Source organism: Sceloporus undulatus, chromosome 3 (assembly GCF_019175285.1).
Source record: "Sceloporus undulatus isolate JIND9_A2432 ecotype Alabama chromosome 3, SceUnd_v1.1, whole genome shotgun sequence".
Lineage (NCBI taxonomy): Eukaryota > Metazoa > Chordata > Lepidosauria > Squamata > Phrynosomatidae > Sceloporus > Sceloporus undulatus.
Window position 1 is genome coordinate 161,691,067 of NC_056524.1, and position 22,804 is coordinate 161,713,870.

Below are 22,804 nucleotides of genomic sequence, written 5' to 3' on the forward strand. Positions count from 1 at the left end.
GACAAAAGGGGAAAGTGGGAGAATGAGAAACTGGGATATTTTAAAAGTAGCTTAAAAGTAGAACACAGAAGATTAATTGGGATTGTCCCTATCAATTTGGGACATTTCAAGGGTACACTTGTTCACAGATAACTATTTCATGACTCTCAGTTGCAAGTAAGCAGTCTGCTCTTCACAGCTTTAACGGATAGAAAGGTGGCATATACAATTTTAAATGAAATAAGTAAAGGAGATCTATCATACTAGATATTACTGAATAAGAAAAAAAAATGATTCCAATAATAAAAAAGAGGCCAAGCAGTGTTCCTAGTTCTGTGAAATCATGATGGCTACTTGGGTTTACTATCCTGACTATAAATCTTCCTACTGCATACCAGAGGGATGAGTGAGTAATTTAATCACAATGCATTTTGGTACAAATTTAATTGGCACCTAGGTTAATGTCCAGATTGGAATTCAGTAACCCACTGTTTTACCAGACCTGAACTTCCAAAGCAGGTATTGGTTCAGTTTCAATGTGTGTGCAACACATTTAAGAGCAGATATGAATAGAAAGTATGTGCACATGTACACACACACACACACACACACAATTATTTAAATGACTTTCTTTCTTTCTTTCTTTTTTGTATGTGTGGATTATAAACAACAAAGGCCAAATCAAAGATCAGTGTGGAAAAAGGATATTGATGAGAATGGGTGCAAATGTCACATGCCAGAAATAGATTTTTCTCTTCTCAATTGGAAAATGGTTTAGGGTTCTGCAACTTTCTGGAACCACTTTTTATATTGGGATATGAGATGTTGCAGTGAGAAGGTTGCTCAGAGGCCCCAGAGCACTGGAGCCAAGTTTTGTGCAGTGGTAGATATTCCAGAAGCCTTTAAATCCTCAAACTAAATAGGTTCTGTTGTGACTTGATACATTTCCTATCCCATTACCAGTATGTCACCTGTTCTTTTTTGCTTTCTAGTTATGCTTTTTTAAAATCTTCTTTCCCTCAGACTTTTACTGAACTTGGTTGCCCATCTTTGACGCATACCATTATGATTCAATCCTGAATAATTGATATGAATCCCTGGATACCTCAGTGGTTTCCTGGTAAATTTATACTTTTCAAATCAAATCTTCCTTTTGAGGGAGATTTCCTTACAGGACACGAATATGAGTTTTGAGGAAGGGAGAGGGCAAAGGGAAGGCAAAGAGAGAAGTACATAGCTCCTTTTTTTTTGTTCCTGAGCAGTAAGCTGTAGCTAAGAATGCAGAGGACTGAGAGTCCAAGCCAGTCCAGTGTGATACAAAGACTAAGCTGAAGCCTCATGTGGCTCCCTCATGCAGCATAAAATAGAAGGCTCACTTTTTCCTCTGGGTAACAATGTTTTCACAGGTCAAAAAGGAGAAGTTGAAACCAAGATATACAGCAAACGAAACTCTGAAGTCTAAATGTTCTTCCAAGTTCTTCTTATGTCCTAGTCCAAAATGTGAGGGAGTCTTTTTCAAACCTGTTTCCAAGCTTCATTCATTTTGTTTTAAATGGGACATTGTTCTCAAATTACAAAAAAACAAAACAAAAAACCCTACTTCTGATTTTATGGCTGACTATATAACTTCATATAAAGTCCTATAAGGGCAACTGAAGAATTGTTCAGGAAACTTTTTTTGATTGAATTTGGGTCACTTTATTTTAATAGACTTGCACTGTGCTGTGGATCACATTTGGTGGATGAGATCAGTGTATCTGGCACTATTCCACCCATTCAAGTTGAAGCAATCAGATTAAAAAGCTTTGCACTTTATTAATGTGCGTGCAAATGGCATTTGAGTTCCAAGGACATTCTATGTGAAAGCACCTTGACTGATCAATGTTGGTATGCTTTTCCAATTGTATAAGATCCCCCTTCTCCAAATTTTCATTTAGCAGGTATCTGGTATTTTTTGGTGTTTTCTTGAAATTCATTTACTGAGTATAAATGTCAGTTTTTTTCTAGACAGCTTTGGTCAAACCTTTTCTGTAGATTAAATGCCATAGCCATTCTTTTTCTGCCCACACAATGCTGGTCTTCTGAAATACTGTATATACACATGTATAAGTCTAGCAATTTAGGTCAATAAATTGACCCAAAAAACTGAGTCGACTTATCCACAGGTCAATGTAAGTACTGTAACTCTTATTTAATAGAAGGAACCACCTCCTTGTGAAAACAAGAATATAATCTATCCTGCAAGCACCTATCTCCTCTACTCTCTCATCCATCCATTTTAAGAGTAAGCAGAAAGAGTTATGTCTGCTAGAATTTTGTCTGTTCTTTGACATTATTTTACTTGGTTTCACCTTTTTAGATCCTTTGCCATATGTCCCTAAATTTTACCCTCGACTTATCCACGGGTCATAGCAAAATCCATAATTTTGGCCCTAAAACTTGCCCTCAACTTATACATGAGGTCGACTTATAGTCGAGTATATACAGGTACATTTTAAAGACCAAAGACAAAACCAACACCTGGAATGAGCAAGTACTGTTGGCTCAAGAGCCACTGTTCATGTTAGTCAAGTGCTTAAGGCTGACACTTTTTGTCCCTTTTAAAAAGCAATTTCAAAATCCTTTCTAACAGCACCAGAAATATTCACTTTTTTAAAACATTTCTGAATATTAACAAATTAAAGTGCCCCCATATGCTACACCACTCTCATTTAATCAATTTATTTTTATTCAATTAATGATTATTAAATTCATTAAAATAATTACTTAGTATTAAAATTATAAAATCACCCCAAACCCGCTTGGATTTAATTATTACAATAAAAATATAAAATTGCTCTCCTTATTTAAAATTAATTAAAGATAATAGTTAATTTATTATGTAATGGATAAGACTTCAGTTAATATGATATCGACTAGAGAATATGATTTTGATTATGCTGTTCACTGAGGAATTTGGTACTGGCTATATTATTGACTAGGAAATGTGAAACTGAATATCATATTGACAGTGTCATTGACTGTGTAGTGCATTTAACAGTTCATCACTGAATTTAAGAGACAAACTGTAATACAAGTCTTAAAGGAAAATAAACCTTGGGTAGAACTGGGGGCACTTGGTGAGCACACCAGGGGCTGGTGCCACGTGTGTCCCATTGGCTTCTCTTTGTTCTTCCTTTAGCTACAGTTTCATACCAGAGAGAGGTACCCACAGCAGCTGCTATGAGTATTTAACATAATGTGGGAACCACTTCTTTATGTTACATAACTTGACCCAGCATGGTATAGTGGTTTGAGCATTGGACTATGACTCTAAAGATTGGGGTTCAAATTCCTGCTCACCTATAGAAACCCTCTGGATGATCCTTGGGAAAATCCTACTCTTTCAGCCTCGGAGGCAAACCCTTCTGGAACAAATCTTGCCATGAAGACCCAGCGATAGGCTTGCCTTAAAGTCACCATAAATCAGATATGACTTGAAGGCACACAGTAGCAAAACTCCATGCAAACCTAAAAGTTCCCCGTTGGAAACCCTGTTATGTGCTGTTCGAGGCATTTGAAACACGTAATATTTAAAGCCAATAGGTGTTAGTTTTGAAAAAGTGTTTTTGGAAAGTGCTGATGTTGTTTTAAATTAAATCACTCTTGATCAGCTCGCACACCTCATTCCTGTTGTGTTGGGCTTTTAAAGGCCCAATACAGACAGGCCAAAATAAAGCTGCTTCGGGTCATTCTGGATTTATGCTGTTTAAATGATGCATGCATATCAAGAGTCCGGAAGCCATGCCAAAGCTATGATCATGGCTTCCGGACTCTTGATATGCATGCATCTTAGGATGCATGCATCATTTAAAAAGTACTGTATACCTCCAAAGTGACCTGAACCAGCTTTATTTTGGCCTGTCTGTATGGGGCCTAAATAAACCAAATAGTACTTCCTCGATAAAAGATTGTTATAGATACATGTACATTGCTTGATCTCTCAGCAACGGATGTTTCTCAGATGTGTGTCCTTTATTCAAAGGAACTGCAAGGTTTTAGTAGACAAGCAATGATGATACAATATAATATAATAGTTTCCCATCTTTGACGGCCCATGCACCCGTGCAAATTATCACCCCAGGGAAAGATGGTAATATATAAATAAATGAATCCTTAGTTCAATGAGATTATGTAACTGTGCTTCCCGTGAAAAAGCCTTTTATCCCGTTTCTTTCTTATGCATCTAGAAGGCATCCCTCCTGATTTCCCTACAGCCATTAAAGAACTATTGCTATGACATCTCACAGATTATGATGTTTAATGTACATATTCAGACATTTTTAAATGTTGCAGCAGAGAGAGCAACTGCTGCAAGCCTCTGGATCAGCAGTGGTGTTTCTTTATTGTTACCAGCTTTTTCATTTCAGTATCCTTCTAAATTGATCTCCATTAACCTAATGGGGAAAAAAACACAAAACAAATCTTACTGATAGGAGTACCAATTTCTTTTTCACAGCAACATAAGCAGGAAACAGACTAGGGATGGTAAGAACATTTTTTTAAAAAAAGAAAGAAAGAAAAATGGTTGAAAATCTTTCCCCCAAATGTTGAGAAACCCCAAGAAGAAATTTGGACTGATAAGAATCTTCATATTTTGGGGCTTAAGCTACACAAAATTTGCAAGTGGTTGACGTGCACAGAAACAGCATTTCCTTCACAGAAAACAGCACCTTTTCTTCTTATTGTATTTCTGCAGACATTTTTTTTTCTGTACAGAAAATAGTATTTTTATAGATAAATATTATTTTCTGCACAGGAAATATTTCCTGCATAGAAAAAGTTGTTTTAGGTATATAATAACCACACATGACTTTTATGCAGAATAAATCCCAACTCGTAAATAGAGAGGATAAAAATTATTGGAAATGGCATTATTAAAAGGAAACTTTTCTCTGTTTCGCTGGCAGTTTTCTCCATGCACATCCGGGAAAGTGAAAACTGCCATAGTGGGGTGGGAATTTCTCAAACTGTGATTAAAAGGTGAAGGGAAAAAAATGAAAGTGTATGAAACCATTATTCTCCAACAGAATTTAATATAACCTGACCTTTAAGGAAGAATCAAACAAACACAGTAGAGGAACATTTTCAAAACCAGTTGTTTGAAGAAATCAAAAGAATCACTGATGTGTAATGTTATTGTGGTAGTCTTTCTTGCAAAAATGGGACTTCTATTCTGTGGTGGCAAGCAGACCTTGGGAACAGCCCACAATTGCATTGGAATCTTCAGAATTATTGCCAGGTACGTTTTGCAAGCGGTACTTGAAAAAAACCATAGAAATGAAGGCAAGGATTCCATAGCATTCCGTCACAGATATGCAATGAACTGGTTGATTTAGTGGGGAATGAAGATTGTATAAAAGCCATAGCAGATGATTAAAGATGCAAAGTAATTTTTCATTTCTGTTAATGTTGTACTAGATATTTCTCTTACATATTAGCTATGAATTGCTTTGTAGTACTGCTTGAATGCAGAAGTGAAGGAACCATTTTTATACCCATTGACAAAAATTGCTTTGTACCCCCTTGACAGTCACACTTTTTTAGAAAACCTATGTGAATTATCATTAGCACTCGTCAGATGTGTGTTAGTAACCTCATTTTAGACATGTGATAACTCCAGGAATATGATTGGTCAGTATCAGGGCCTGGCAGCTCACTTTAAAAAGTATGCTGTGTTTTTGCCTTGTGCGGCTAATCGCCTGATCCAACTGGGCCAAAACAACAACAACACTGAACATAGTCATTATGCAGTTAAAGTGTTTACATTCTGGATGTTCTATATAATTTATTTTCAGGATGTATCCACAGATAGTAAATACTTCAAGACAATATTGCTCATTGGTCAAAAGCACACACACACATCCTAGAGATCACCATGGAAAACATGTCACAGACAAAATGGCCCTGCAGAAAAGATGCCACACAAACTCTTATCATCTAGAATAAATGTATTTTGGAAACTTTAATAACAGAGAGGCAAAAAACTTTACACAGGCAGCAGGTAAAGGGGACACATGATCTTAGATGTTTCTACACTAATACACAGAGCATGGAAAATAAACAAGATGAACTTGAACATTTAGCACAACAAAGCAAATATGATATAATAAGCATCACTGACACATGGTGGGATAAGTCTCATGAGTGGAATGTAATAATAGAAGGGTATAACCTTTTAAAGTGGAATACTGTGACCAGTTCTGGGCACCACAATTCAAAAAGGATGTTGACAAGTTGGAGTTTGTCCATAGGAGGGTGACCAAAGTGATGAAGGGTATGGAAAGCATACCTTATGAGGAAATATTTAGGAAGCTGGGTATATTTAGCTTGGAGAAGAGACAGTTAAAAGGTGCTATGCTAGTCCTGTTTAAGTATTTGAAGGGGTGTCGCATTGAGGGTGGAACAAGCTGGCTTTCTGCTGATCCAGAGACAACATGGAACAATGGATGCAAGCTATAGGAAAAGAGATTCCACCTCAACATTAGGAGGAACTTCCTGACAGTAAGGGCTGTTCGACAGTGGAACAAACTCCCTCAGGATGTAGTGGAGTCTCATTCTTTGGAGGTACAGTGGTACCCCGGGATACGAAAGCACCGCGTTACGAAATTTCCGGGATACGAAAAAAATCAATAGGAAAAAACTGTTCCGGGATACGAAGGTTTTTTCGGGTTACGAAAAATTTTTTGGTGCTTTTCGGCGCTTTTTCGCACGAAATCGCGGCTTTTTAGCGCTAGCGGCTATGGCTTTTTCGGGTTGCGAAATCTTTCGAGTTACGAACGCCGTGGCGGAACGAATTATTTTCGTAACCCGGGGTACCACTGTATTTAAACAGAGGCTGGATGGCCATCTGTCGGGGATGCTTTGATTGAGATTTCCTGCATGGCAGGGGGTTGGACTGGATGGCCCTTGTGGTCTCTTCCAACTCTATGATTCTGTGATTATGTTATTGCCATTCAATACAAAGAGTGAAAAATGTTATATTACAAGAAATTATTTTGCTAAAGAAAATGAAAGGAATTGAAGTATCTAGCCCTTTAGCCATGCCAACAAAATTATACAAAAAACAGGCCTTGATGTTATGTGAGAGAGAGAAAAAGAGCTTACCCAAATGATCAACCACTTTTCCTGGCCTACAAAGGAAATCATTTTATTAATTTCTTTGATATTAAGACATATCTGATGGACTGAAGAAAACTTCACACAGGGGCTTGATGATCATTTGCCATAAATGCCTAGCTGAAGCTTTTCCAAATATTATCATAACTCTTGATCTTTAACTGAAAATTTTGAGTTATGAAGGGAAAATATCATGCTCCAAAAATAATTAGTGTTTATTTTAAACAATGTGTTGGTTCACAATGCTGCAGTCAAGATATCTTACCTTCATATGTTCTGTCTATGAATTAGGATAGTCTAAGAGAATGTCTTTTGATAATCCCATCTCTGAAGAAAATAAGAAAAAAAAGGAAGAGTTAATTTTTAAATATATATATATATATATTGTAAATATAATATAGCTTTTCACTGTCGATCTATTTTAGTGTTAGTTACAAAATCTTAAAATTGGGGCATTACATGTAATTGGCTTTTCAAAGTATTATATACATTTTTGTTTGTTTCTATGTTTCCATCCAGTGACACTGGCACATGGTACAGTGAGAAGGAAATGAGATGGTGGTTAGGGGTATCTCAATGGCGCATGTGAAGTCTAAGTCACATATGCCATTGTACCTCTCCCTACCAAAAATGCTCTGGATTGCAACAGCATAATATGTAATTAACTCATTTCAGCTAATTGATTTCTGATCTCTAGTATGGCGTGTTTACCTATCAGCCATATCATGATAGAAAATGGTGTGTCATTTTTACCTCCTAGTTAAATAGAGCCCATTAAGCTGACATAAACAGCATTCTCAGTCCCAATCAGAGAACCAATTATCAAATAAAAAGTCAACACATACACGATTCACATTGATTCAGATTGTCTACTCTACTTAGAATGAAATAGAATGGAATAAATCTTTATTACAGTCATAACCGGCACAAGGGAGTGGGACACATTCAATTAAAAACATCAAAATAAAATATACATCTGCTTAAAATATACAAAGAGTGTAGAAAAACATTTAGAGACATTAAAATTTTATGTGAAACACCCTAACTTACTGTTTACAGAGCAAGATTCATTAGGTCTGGATTGTGATATCAGTCATTGTCTCACAAATTTTAAGTGCTGCTGCACAGAACCTAGCAACATTATATGTTATATCAGGATTAATGTCTGAAAGAATAGGAAGTATAAAATTGTCCTGTTCATCCAGAATGTTTATAAAGTAAAGGTGAAGTGAGAATAATATGGATGTGTCTCTAGTACAAACACTGGAGTAAAACATGCTCTATTGTTTCTATAGGACCAGATTCACAGGACGAGATGGTCCTATATTAGCCTTGAAGGGCAGCTGGGGGGAGAGCATGATGTTGTTCTAGAGTAAAGGCCCACCAATGTTTAGATGCTTCTAGATTTGTTAAATATGCCATAGTGGAAGCTACTCTACTTGGAACTAGCAGCTGAATTTAGGCAGGATTGGGAATCACTCTATCCTTCAGATATTGTTATATTTCAACTTCCATAATTTCTCACTATTGTTTATACTGGAAATGCCTAGGACAAACTGTAGTCCAATGATATTTGGAAGACTGTTTGATTCCAACCCCTGATTTAGGACAACATACATCAGGAAATACAGCCTCCATTACAGGTTGTATGCTTGCATAGATAACATTTGATGCAAGTTCTAAAAAGAACTTCCAAGTGTTCTTGGAAACTTTATATTGAATATGTATAAATGAAAGAGCAGAGTAAAAAAGAACAGAATTCAGGCAGGTGAAACAGAATGCTAGGCCAGGACAAGAGCTAATAATTCTTTGGTGGTCTTTATTTGTGAAAGGCTGCTAGCTACATGCAACTAAAGAAACAGCCTTAAACATTTACCAAGTGGGATGACTCACTAGAGTGGATTTCATAACTCCAGAAAGCAACCTCTCACATTGTAATTCCAATTTTCTTATGGAACATGGTAGGAATGTCAACATTTGTTTCCTATCATTATTCAGAATATGATCACTGATTTTTTAATATTACTTATATAAAGATTACAATCCATGTCCTTCTTAAAGAATGCATAAGAAAAAATAACTATAATTATATTTAGAATTTACATATGGCTCTAATGTATTCCTATACATGATCTCAATACAACAACAATAAAATATAAGGCATTATTGATAACATTATATTGCAAAGGGAAATGGATTGGAGGAGGAGTGGCTTGTCCAAACTTCATTATCAAAATTCAAATCATGTTGTTTTGAATTGCCCTACTCCTTATTACATTCTGTGCGGAGTTGTTCTAATAAGATTACAACATTTTATATTTATAACTAATCATGGAAGTTGGCTTAATTATAAGTCTCACACAAAGATTGGGATAGTTATTGTCTGGACTAAATTCTGGCCAGGGGAGTCTGGGCATTGTAGTTCAACAAGGGAAGTCTTTAGGTCCTGAACTTGGGCAAATCACAGGTTTTAAATGCATTTTTTTCATAAGGGTTTACAGCCATTAGGAAGCTTGAAATTTTGTTCAATCTATTTATCTGTGGTTGTGGTTATCTTACTTTTTTGTTTGGGATTTTAAAAAACATACTACTACAACAACAAGAAAATGCTTACTGTGCTTACTCTCAGCAACCTGTGAGCACCTAGAAGCAGGAGACTGAAAATGTTTTTGTCTCTGTGAAATAGGGAGTAATGGTATTGTCAAAATATGATATGTTAAGATAAATTCTGGCTGCATAGCAGTGTAGTATCTAAATGCAAGGGATATACTATTTTAGTGATACATACCTTTCAATGTTTATAACAAATATTCACTTATTTTAAAGTGAAAGCAGACCACTACTTGCTAATAGTGTAAGTAAACTATTGATGCGAGTCTGGATGTTATGCTCTGAATAAAGAATTTGGCAATAATCTCTTTAAAATATAGATTATTTATAATCCTGACTCAGTTTTACATAAATTAGGAATTGTATTTTCCAACACATGTTATTTATGCCTACTTTTTTGATGCTATTGTTCAACAAATCTTCCGAGGCTTTTAAAGGTAGTTGCTGTGAGGCGCAAGATAAAACCCCTATGTATTTCTTATAGCTAGAACGCACCAGGAGGGCCCCAGTTCTTCACAACGAGTACCTACTTTTTTGACTTTAAATACCACATGAAATTAATAAATATATGTAAATGTTCTTAGTCGTCTGGCTTGGATGCTTTCCTCTGAACATCATATGAATGGGAATTATTTCTGAAGACATTATGGGAATCATTTTTGTTTCTTTTTTCTGCCTGTAGCAGAATCAGAGAGTTTGGATTAAATAATGAGAAATGGAAATATTAGTGGGTAGTGAGGATGACAAAATTTGCTTCAAAAAGTAGCATTGGTTATTACCAAAAGTGTAATGTCTTGTCCTACTTAAATTAAATGTTTTTCTTCTTTATTAAATTGTTTATAAAGCTACGAGATAAGGTCATATAAGAAATTAGACTAAGGTTTCTGTAGTATTCTGATGGCACAGCTTTATTCGTCTGTGTCATCTCAATCATATTAGATTGTGCAGGTTCTGAAGCAGTGTATAGATTGGGCAATAGGCTGGTTGAAGTAGTTTGAGGCTGGAAGCTTACTACATAGACACTATGTAGTAGTAGGCAGGTGATTTTCTTGTCTGGGAATAATGTGTATAGTCTGTTCCAAGCAGGGTTGCATTTTCCCTGAAATAGCAGGTGCATCACTTTGGGTGTACTTCTTGATCCACCATTGTCAATCGAAACCTCATTGGGTTCACTGGCTGAGAATGATTTTTACCATTTTTATTTATTTATTTTTAATTATTTTACCATTTCAGCTTGGTTTGGTAGTAATGATGGTTTCCAGACAAGAATATACAGTGGTTCTTCCCAGTCATGGTAGACAAGTTATACAGGTCACTTCCCAGATAAGTTATAGATGGTTGATGTATTTGAGTCCAAATGAAACCTTCTGGTAATGCAGAATGATGTGGCCAGAACTATAACTGGCATAAGCAGATGAAGTTATAATACATACATTGCTGATCCACCGTGGAATAATAAGACCAAGCACAGAGAATTGGTTAAACAAGGGCCACTTTATTTGGATAAAAATGATTTAAGCTGTGTTAAACCTGGAAAGGAGTGAGAGGAGAGAGCAACTTGATATGGGATCAGCTGAGGCCAGGTAACGCCTTTGACCACCTCCTCAGCCTTCCCCTAGGAGAAACACTTGTGCCCTGAGAGCAATAGTTGCAGCCCAGCTGGTCATCTACTGGAAGACAGACCCAAGGCAGCCTCTACAAGTCAAAGGACTTAATGTGAGACCAAAACCCACAGGCCCAACTCAAGGGTAGCTTCCTTTCCTTCTTTTGGATCACAGGACCTAACAAGGCACTTCCAGAGCCCTGCCTTTCACCAAAGATGTGCCAAGGTATACATTAAAGTTCTTCTTTTCTTTCACCCTGCTACCTGCAAAGTTTTTGTGCCATACTCCCAGGCCTCATATTCAGATGGGAACTATAAGGAATGAAGAATACATCTTCACTGTTCAAAAGCGTTCTCAAAAATTACCCCTTCTGGGACATATGTGGAATATGATGGGAACGTCAGGCAGCAGCGATGGCGTTCTCCTGTGCGGTAAGATGCGTACTTTGTCCCATCCGGTTCCCATCACGCCCCTTTTTGTAACGCGATGGGACTGTTCTAGGGCCTATGCGATTAACTTAATAGAGACAGACGGGGCAAGATGGGCCAAAGGGGCAAGAGAATGAGAGAGTGTGTGCCACACTAGCAAGGCAGAGAGCCATGAAGGCATGGTAGTGTTTGAAACAGAGTTAACAGCACCTTCCGTAGCCAAACAAAGGAGAGTAAAGGAAGGACTATGAAGGTTGGTGTGTTTAAGAACCAAATGCTCATTAATCAGAGAACAGTTGTTGTGCTTACAATAGACCAAAGATTTTGGCACCTCCCATAGGGAACATGTTGCTCACAACCAACCTATCTGGTGGATACAACATTTCTGGATCTCCCTTTTGGAACTGTCACTTGGATTGATTGCTTGACTGTGTGTGAGTCAGACTGGCTGCTGTATCTTCCTTGCTGGTGAGCCACACATCCCTTGGAGATTCTCCCATGTTCTTTTGCTTCCTGTATTCTCAATCAGGGGCCTGGGCTTGTGTGGGTTCCAAAACATGACAAAAGTGTCCACCTATTTAAAATATTGTCCATAGCTAATCATCATCCAGATACAGTGTGGGGTAAGCAAAATAATAATAATAATAATAATAATAATAATAATAATAATAATAATAATAATTTGGTACTTCTATTTAAAACTCTAAACAGAAATAATGCAGTTCCCTATAAGATCTTACCTATGTTTTAAGATTATCAGTGGAGGTTCTTCTTCAAGTACCATTGGTATATTTGTTGTTGGGTGCTTCCAAGTTGTTTCCTACTTATGGTGATTCAAAGGAAAACCTGTCAATGATTGGGAGTGTGTATATATTACACGATAACAAAATAGAGAGCTTTGTCTATTGTGACACTGTGTTTCTATAATGTTCTTGCACTGAGGGCATTGTATCGTTTTAGCATGCTATCATGACACTATCATTATATCGATCTACAAGCAGATTGCAACCTGCCAGTTTGCCTATCCTTGGCATTTAAAAATGAGGTTTTTAAGAATCTGATTGATGTGAGATGTCAGTATTATTTCCACTGGTGCTTTTATGTTATTTTATTGTATATCAATACCATCTTGATATTGTAAATTGAAGGATGGTATAAAATATTTGTAATGAATAATAAATAAATAAGAATTATTGAGATAATTTAGGCAAATTATTTTGAACATTTAAAATGTTCAAATGTGATACATTTTACCATTTTTTATTTTGTGCACTATTATTATTTTTCAGGCACTCCTTCTTGCTTCTCATGAGACATGTATCCAAATGCCAAGAAATGAAAACCGGATCCTGTGCGCGCGCGTGCGTGTGTATGTGTGTCTGAGCACGACAGGCTGAAATATCCATATCTGAACTGTATACTGAGGGTGACCTCAGGGCTCATACTTGAGCTAGTGTCTGAGCATGACCTAGAAACTGTGACTCTGAAAAATATATAAGGAGCAGAACATACTAGTTTTCTGACTATGCATTGGGTACAAGGTCATACACCTAGTGGTTATACCCTGCCTGACCAGTGTAAAGGCTTCTTATGGCTTGTAAATCACAGGGGTCAATGTACACTATGTGTTCTGCCTGCTGAGTACACACTATTTTGAGTAGCTCAATAGACTAGGTTCTGTGAGGTCCAAGGGTCCCTGATGTTCCTTTACTGAGATTGTCATGGCAGGAATTAGCATGCACAATAGCAGTCACAGTAGAAATTGGGAACTTTAATAGACTGGAAAGTTATTAGATGTGACTTCATAGACCTATCTCCTTTCTTCTTGTTAACATGAGATTTGCTGGGGCATGCTACTGTCTGCAGGTTACCTTAGAGGACTTTGACAAATGAAACATCTTTTCATAACAAGGTGAATTTATGTTTTTCCTCCTTACTCAATACTGTGGAGTTAAATTTTGCATTAATTGAATTCCTCAAGGGCGTGGAGGGAATATGGATTAAAATTCTACTGTATAGACATTTAATGAATTACGTTAGTGTTCCTACAATTGCAAACCTAAAATTAGAATTAAATAAGAGTGTGTATATAAATCTTGACAGGGAGGAAATGGCCCAGTGAAAACATTATTACACCAAGGTGTTCTGTGTATGGATGAAACTATTGCCAATTTCATTCTCCTTGACCAAAAATTTGTCAAGGCAGAGCAAAACAAATCTTCTGGAACTACTGAAGCTTCTGTTCTGAGATTGTAATTAGAAGTGAACACTTATGTCCCATCTGTTTACCACATCACTGAAGCTATGAGCACTGTCAGTAGTAGCGGGTGAACAAATAAATCAACGAACTAGTGGGATGCACTTTTGTGTTGCAACACCCACCCCTTCCTCTCACCACTCATTGATATTGATTTGCAAATGAGACTGCTTGTTTGTTTATTGGAATGGGGTTGTTACTTCTGCAGAATGTTTTAGCCAGGATACAGTTGCTTTCCAAGGTCTCCAGCTCTCATTACTCATTACTGTCATTTGACTTTTGTAAGGCTCAGCAAACCTAAAAATGGCTAAAACATTGCTTCCCAAATCATTCATGTCTTCCCTTGTCCAGACCATGTGATCCTACTTCTTAAACCCTTATACATACTTGGCTGTCCATCTCCTTCTGCACCCAGTACAAACTATTTGTATCTTTGGGGTACTATATGGGCCTGAGAAGACAGGACAAGATAGCATTGGCAGCTCACCTGGGTTAGTCCCTGGATAGGCACAGGGATGAATGGGTGTTCACACATCTGTTCCTACACTGACTCAAGACCTGGGGCTGTGTCTTACCTTTCCAATAGGTGATCCATTTTAGAAGCCTCCTAGTTGCCCCACCTGATGTGGAAATAGGGTGCCTGGCTGCATCCATGTGGCCAGGTACTTTGTTTCCATGACAGATAGAGCTGCTGGGGGGCTTTTGAGATTACCTGCCAGAAAGGTAAAAGAAGTTTGGGGGGGGGGCTTAACTGAACATCTTGGTCTTGTCACTGAGTTTCTTAGGAGACTATCAGATGGGGAAAATTGGGGGGGGAGGCATACTCCTGGCAAAGTAGTGTGATCACGCTGAAGATTTTCAGATGGTATCGCACTTATTCATGACTTAATCCATGATGACCCAGCAATGCTCCATCAGCAAACCATTCATGGGACTTCATTGTGGGTAAAGTCCTGGATAAGAGTGATGTTTCTGAAAATCTTCAGCATGATCACACTACAATCTGAAAATGATTGTGCTACTTTGCCAGGAGTATGCCCCCCCCCCCCCCTCTGATCATCTCAGGAACTAAATAGTTGTCATGGCACATTGCAATCTTGCAGGGATGTAAATTGTATTGAAAACGTGTGGTGTGCCATGTCATATGATGTGGTCATGTTCAATGATTACCCTTTTCTGGCTGCATGTATTATAACATAACAGTTTTGTACTGGAAAAATATTGATGTTTATAGAACATGTTTTATTTTAAATTATATCCCTGAGATCCTGCATGCTCTTACTGTTCCCAAAAGACTTATACTTCAAAGCTGGAAGGATAAACACTCTCTATTGTTCAGTGGTAAGAAAACATCACTGCTTTAGCTACCCATTAATGGTGTTTTGTTAGATGTCAAATTCAAGAAAATATGTTTTTGAAAATACAGTCAGCTTATATGAATACTTAACCCACACTCATATACTGTGCATTCCCCCTTCCCCTCATTTTTTCTTCCCCCCATTTCTTTTAAAACTTATTTTAAAACATCTAATAAAAATTAAAAAGAAAGTATGTGCTGTTGAATAAGGATGGAAATAATATTCACTTATTTTTTTGTTGTTGTTCTGGGATGAAAAACTGGTTTCTCAACACTTGGGAAACCTGATTAGGAAGAATAATATAAAGGCAATTTTGCACAGTTGCTGTCAGTACTTGCACATGCCAAAATGTTTCAAGAGGTCATTCTCTGCATCAATTCCAGTGGACTTTTTTTTGCCAAAAATGGGAAGGGGTATGGAAAGAGGAAAAAACAAACTTTTTTTAATATGAAAGTCATGTCTTTTATACAAAAAACTAAATTTTCTATTTGAAAATATTGTCTTTGCGCAACAGGCATATAAAACCATATTTTTAGAAGCAATGTGTTTGTGCAAAATTGGTGTGATTTTGTTGTTGCTGTTGTTTCACAAAACACATTTTAACACCCCTTCCAATCTACATACGTTGGAAACCGTCATTTGTCCTATACAGTCAGCCCTCCTTATCCAGATTTTTTATCCACGGATTTCAAGCATTCATGGCTTGAAAATACGTGAAAAATATACAAATTCCCATAGGCAAACCTTGATTTTGCCCTTTAATATAAGGGATACCAATTTATTATGTCATTATATTTAATGGGATTTAAGCATCCACAGATTTTGGTATCCATGGGGGAGTCCTGGAACTAAACCCCAGTGGATAACAAGGGCCCACTGTACAAATATTGCAAGATTCTCTTTTTGCACAAGATTCTTTTTGCAAATATATATATTTACAGACTATAAAGTACAGTTAGTTTAACCTTCCCCCCCCCACTTTCTTCAGAAGATGAGGGGGCTGAGTTTGAGCCCCAGGTGGAGGGGAAAGCTGAAGCTGAGCCAGGTCCTAGCTCTACTCTGCCAGCTCAAGCAGAGCCTGTACTGTGTCAGGAAGCTCAGCAGCCCAGCCTCCCACCAGCAGAGAGTCAAGGCACAGAAGATGTGGGCGAGCAGGACAATGAGGTGCCTACCTTTAGCCAGTGAAGGTCTGAAAAGGCATGCCTCTGCTGGTCCAGGAGGCTTTATGAGAAACACTCATCAATCGGGAAGTACCTGTGATTAGGAACTGGGTAATGTGAACAGGTGCAGGACACTGAGCTCCTTTGTCAGAGATTATCTGATTTTCCTGGTGAAAGCATGTTTCTCTGACTCCCTTGGACTTTGTAGCCTGAGATCTTGCCTCTTGAACTACTGACTGACCTGGACCCTTTGGACCTCGGAACTACCTTGCTAATCCTGCCTTTCTGGAACCTTAGGCCCTTGGATTGTTTGACCCTTCTCTATTGGACCTTGAACTGGTACTTGGCTACTGTACTTCATTTCTTGCATTTGTAAAGGCCTTTAGTTTTGGTTATAAAGCTCTGCTAGGCTGTGAAGTCAAAGGCTTTCAAGGCCAGCATCCATAGTTTTTTGTGGGTTTTTTTGGGCTTTGTGGCAATGTTCTAGAAGAGTTTATTCCTGATGTTTCACCAGCATCTGTGGCTGGCATCTTCAGAGAATGCTTGCCTGGAAAGGAGTTGGATATAAATATATTGTGTGACCTGGGAAGGCAGGAGTGATTTGCATGTGGATTGTTCTGTTGCTAATGGCAGGCCTCAGGGTGGGAAGGTCTGCAAAAGAGGATTAGTGTCTGCTTGATTAGTGCTCATTGTCTGCTGGGAAACCCCTGACCCTGGGAGAGTTCTCATTTGCATTTGCTGAGTCTTCATCTTGCTATTTTTCAGGACTGGTAGCCAAACTTTGAACTTGTCCAAGTGTTTGTGGATTTCAAGGGCTGCCCTGTGCATCCTGACCTGGTAGTTGTTGGCATGATCCAGAATTTCAGTGTTTTCAATCAGTATTTTATGCCCAGGATGGTTTGTAACATGTTCTGCTACGAGAGACACTGCAGACTGGGTCAGTCAGAAAAATCAGCAGCATGGTTTCTGCCGTGTGTTTTCCACCATAATCTTCTAGTTTAGGATTTCAAGGCCTGAAGCTATACAAAACCTTTGGGAGATTTTTTCTTCTTTTAAAAGCCTCATGGAAACTACTATTTCAAGTACAGGTTGAGTCTCCCTTCTCTAGAATTCTGAAACCAGAATCCAAAACTTTCTTCATGATCACTCAGATAGTGATATCTTTGTTATCTTTGTTTTCTGATGGTTCAGTGTACACAAACTTTGTTTCATGCACAAAAATATTTTAAAAATATTGTCTAAAATTACCTTCAAGCTATGTGTATACCAAAACCACTGCTTCTAGACAGTCACTTATGTTTTTCTTGCACATTCTTGCTGTTTTCTACACAAAGCCCAGCAATTTTTCACAATAAAAACCTTACACAAAAAGGTTGTTCAAAAACCCACAACCCTGAACTAAGAAATAGCCATATAGTATAGTGTATAAAGCAGTAGACTTGCATTAAAAACACATTCAGCTTTTGATATAATTTATTCACAAGAACACACAATTCTCATTCAAAGAAGTGTATATTTCAGCACATAATAATTTTCAAAATCACTTCAAGAGAACTGAATTGAGTGAGAACTGAGCAGAAATATTTTTCTTGACAGCAGGAATAAAATTGGATTTTTTTTTCATCCTCACTTGAAAGGAAATCAAGAGACAGATAACTGAGCATGCAACTCTTGTTGTATACCACCTGGTGGTGGTAGCAATGGTGACTTTTAGTGGACAGATATAAAGACAGAAGTATGAGCAAATACTCTTCATGCAATCAATGCTTGTAGGAATTCTCAGTCGGACAAATTGGGCATCTGTTCACCTGACATTGATCCACAGTTTGGAAATGTTTCTTTACGAACTGCACTATGCCAAATTCCCTGGCAATAAGCTCATTGGTCATGCAGACCTGGATATATATGTATATGTATTCCAAAAATAATGTTTCTAAGCTCTGAAATGATGTTGCCGATGCATTAAAACTTACAGTTGTGCCCAAACAACTAGTTTGTAATAGGAAAGAGTTCTTAAAAGAGCTCTCTCCCAGCTTTGCCGATGTATTGGGTAATAAGTGAGGAAAGAGCCAAGCCTCTTCTTATCATTCCTGCAAACAGTGGTGCTGAGACAACTGATACCACTTTTCTGGTCTAGGCAAAGTTGCTTGTTTGAAGACACTTCTGTTTTCTAAGCCACATATTCATTATGGATCCTAGACTCTGGGAGATTACACTGGACCCTATAATGATATAGTTGAGGTAGCATTGGCTCCAAAAATGTTCAAGCCATGAGTATATAATGTGAAAATCTTATGTCCATGATTAAGATCTGCAGCCATATGTTCCATGCTCAGTTATGCCTGGATGGGGAAGATGTTATGCATATGTTTGGTCCCAACACAACTTCCTAAATAATTCCAGCCACTTGTACATCCTGATTAAGTATTTATGCAAGAAGGAATATTATTCCAGGAGATGTGGTTATTGGAATTCTTCATATGGGAAACCTCCTCTGAACAAATCCTGCCAAAAAAATTCACCATAGGGTTGCCATAAGTCAGAGATGACCTGAAGGCACACAACAACAACAAACAATGTATTTTGTAATAAATAAATGAATGAATAATCGCAGTGGCAAAATGTAGTAAAATATATATACATGCTTGTTAAATTGGGGTCCATGACTTTGATGAAGGTTGTACCTATCAGCTTCTTTGTTCAGGTTCTGATACCAGCCAGAGGGGTCAGGGTGCTAGGGATAAGTCCAGGTTCCAGCAAGGGAAACAACACCAAGTCATACAACTCCATGGACAGCTATGAGGCAATGCTTCATAAAGCAATATCAACCAAGAACGGTTTCAGGTTACAATAAAGCAATTCAAGCCAATCAGAGATCAGGTTTCAATATAACATAGTCTAAACAAAATCTAAACAAGAGAGCCTGCATTGTGTACTGGTTTGAGCATTGGGTTGTGATTCTGGAGAGCAGGGTTCAATTCCCAGCTCGACCATGAAATCCACTAGGTGACCTTGGGCAAGTCACAGGGTCTCAGCCTCAGGGGAAAGCAATGACAAGTCTCCTGTAAGCAAATATTGCCAAGAAAACTGCATGATAGATTTGCCTTAGGATCACCGTAAGTCAGAAATGACTTGAAGGCACACAACAACAACAAAAGAGAGCAAGTAGTGCTCTGTATTGAAATATATCTACTTCTCCTTGGAAGAGCTACACAGCTCTCCAAAGCATTCCACTTTGTTTTGAATTCGTTGTTGTCACTGCTGTGAAGATCATGAGCATGGCAGTCCTTATTTTGGTAGTAGGAAAAGGATGTAGCATTTATATAGCTTTATCAAGGTTCAGAATGCTTTATATTCTCTGCCTTGTTGTAATCCTCACCACAGACCTGTAGGGCAAACAAGTATTATCATTTGCACAAGTTGGAGCTTGTAAAGATTTGTTAAGAGGATCAGTGGTTTATTTAAAATATTCATAGCCTGTCATTCTGCTTGAAAACAGGCTCTCAAGTCTTTTGACAGTAAGTGAGAATGAACACATAATAACGTTAATAAGATTCTTGAAAAGGCAGTGTTGACTTAAGATGGCTCTCAAAGGGATACTGATTGGAAATGTCCATTCTCCAGGCCTTTTAATGTTACAAATAGTGCTATTTTCATGAAATTATTTTTTTCTGTTCCATAGTAGCTGCCCAAAACCTGATCCTGTGGATCATCTGAAATGGGGGGTGAGTCTTCAGATGAAGCTGAAACCCATGGAAACTTTCAAGTATAAGTACCTTTCTGTTAGTACAATAAACATTTCTGTCCAAGCCAAAGTCTCTAACAATGGTCATTTGGCTCTGATGTTTCTCTAATGCATTCCTCTTCCAGTTGTGTATATCTTAATCTTTAAGCCCTACTTTAAAATGAAAAAGTACCATGTGATCTTTCCAAGACTGCCATATTTATGGTGGAAAGAAATTTATCTCTGAAGATGTTATCTTCCATTGTTCAACAATGTTAAATCTTTCTTTTAGCCTATGAAGGCTGCAGCAATGCAAGTATGTATTGTACATGTATCAGTATTTCTCACTATTCTAATTCTAACTATCTGCATGCATTTCATGCTCAAGAATGGAAGTTATGGTCATGGATATGCTGATGCACTGAAAATGGCAGGAAAGAGATAAAGATCTCTGTAATTCAGAGAAATAATGGTGACCAAAAAATTGTCCCCTATACTTTCCTCTAATTGAATCTAATTATAATTCATGAGTGCTACCTATGGGCCGCTTGAAGAGAGAGGGATCATTGTTTGACCAGTGTTAGGAAAATATTAACTACCCATAGCTGAGATGTATTAAAAAATTAGTATCCAGCCCTTTATTTTTGTCCTATTTATGAGTTATATATTGCGGTATCTACATAGTTCATGCACTGCACCTGCGTTTTATGAGGGTGCACCATAAGCGACTTTCAGCATATGCTGAAAGTTGCACCAGAAGAGCCTGTCATGCACCCTGGAAGAACTAATGGGGCGCGTGCCCCTAGCATGTGTGTGCCACCACGTGCCACAGGCACAAACCCCATTACTTCCTATGGGGCTTCAGCATACACTGATTTCCCCTTACGCGGAGGGATCTGGAACGGATCCCTATATAAGAGGAGGGCGCACTGTATAGTGTTATGGTTGTGACTGTACATTAGATTGTGAACAATGGTGCATGCATGTGGAAATCGGTAACTGACTCATAACTGCCTGAGCTGAAAGGTATACAACATTCTGCTATATTTGTAACAGATGTTTATTTGTAAATGTCTGGTGCACAGTTCTTACATACAGAAACGCCACTTTATCGTACAATTGTGTGGTAGATCGGATGTTGTTCTATAGGAATCTGACTGTAGACCTTTGAGAAATAAACCATAAAGTATTATTTATAACAATGGTTTGATGTTACCAAGGTGATTTTTAGGTTTGGTCGATCTCTGTGTCCCTATTGATTGCTTTGTCTTGCTTTTCTAACTGTTTTTTTTAAGTGTCTGCATATGTGTTGGACTACAAGTAGCTAGCAATAGCAAGTACATTGCTATACTGCTTATCAGTGTACTTAAGCATTCATTAATCAGTTTACAGTGTGTAAGCCAATTGCCCCCAACAAACTGGGTACTCATTTTAGCGACCTTGGAAGGATGCCAGGCTGACTTGACCCTGAACCCTTTGCTGGTAGTGAACTCACAACATTGTGGTTTGTGAGCGAGTGGCTGCAGTACAGGCATTTAACCACTGCATCACCAGGGTTCGTGGTGTACATGTATAGTTCACAGCTACTGGATTATTTCCTTCTAAACTAAAAAATCATTTGTTTGTTTGAATAAGCAGTCTTCATTTATAACTGTATGAATTTTCAGCAAATCACTGAAATAGAAAAGAAACTGAAAAAAGTTACCATCATTTAAGGATAGCCTTTTATATTTTGGAACTGAAACCATTACCACCCTCCCCTCTCACCAAAAAAAAAGATGATAACAGCAATAAGAAGTAGACATGTTTTATTACATTGCCGATTACTAGTCCTCCATGAACTATTTTGGATAATTTTGGAGTAATTTATGTGGAAAATTATATGATCTCTAATTTATCTTGTGGCTCTTTGTCTGCTAGAAGTTTTGAATAGTTGTGCTTCTCTATTCATGCATCTTGTAAATTTTCATTAATTGCTGTTTTAAATCATTCTCCTAGATACATAAGAATCTAACATAAGGTCACCTTAGACTATTGATCAGCACTCTATATATCTTGGAAAGCAGAGTTTTTAGAGTTCTCACACATTTTTTTCCACGGCGGTGACTGGTTTGACATAATTGGATCATCTTTTACCCAGATTAAACTAATTCTTCTCTTCCTCCTCTCTCTCTCTGCTCTTTGATACTTTTTTTTTCTTTAAAGAAAATTAGCTTGCTAAATCATTTTGTCACATATAGGGGTTTTTATACTGATATATAATCTGTGAACACTTATTTGCAGAATCAATGCTCTCCCTATTTAATAATATAATGCACTCACAAGTTCTAATACAAATACAAATGGGTTCACACTTTGAAATTTATGGTGGAACCCTTAACAAGAATAAGTAGAAGCTCATGCACTTTCTTTTATCACACAGACTTCCTTCTTGTACTGTAATTAAAAAAAATGCCTCAGTATGCAAGACCTCCATATGGACACTGAGATGTGCTTCAGGTTTGGTGTTGCATAGGCTGCAGTCCA

At 37.7% G+C, this 22,804-nt stretch overlaps 1 protein-coding gene and 1 long non-coding RNA gene across 9 annotated transcripts in view; one reads left to right on the forward strand and one right to left on the reverse strand.

Moving 5' to 3' along the window:
• The window catches only part of GRID1 (glutamate ionotropic receptor delta type subunit 1), an 887,376-nt gene that overhangs the window by 521,691 nt on the left and 342,881 nt on the right, over positions 1 to 22,804 (forward strand). The window lies entirely within an intron of this gene.
• LOC121926497 lies at positions 4,323 to 12,598 on the reverse strand. The gene is made up of 3 exons (XR_006103030.1): positions 12,520 to 12,598; positions 7,403 to 7,464; positions 4,323 to 4,415 (listed from the first exon to the last, which is right to left on the reverse strand). It is a non-coding gene; the product is annotated as an uncharacterized LOC121926497 (long non-coding RNA).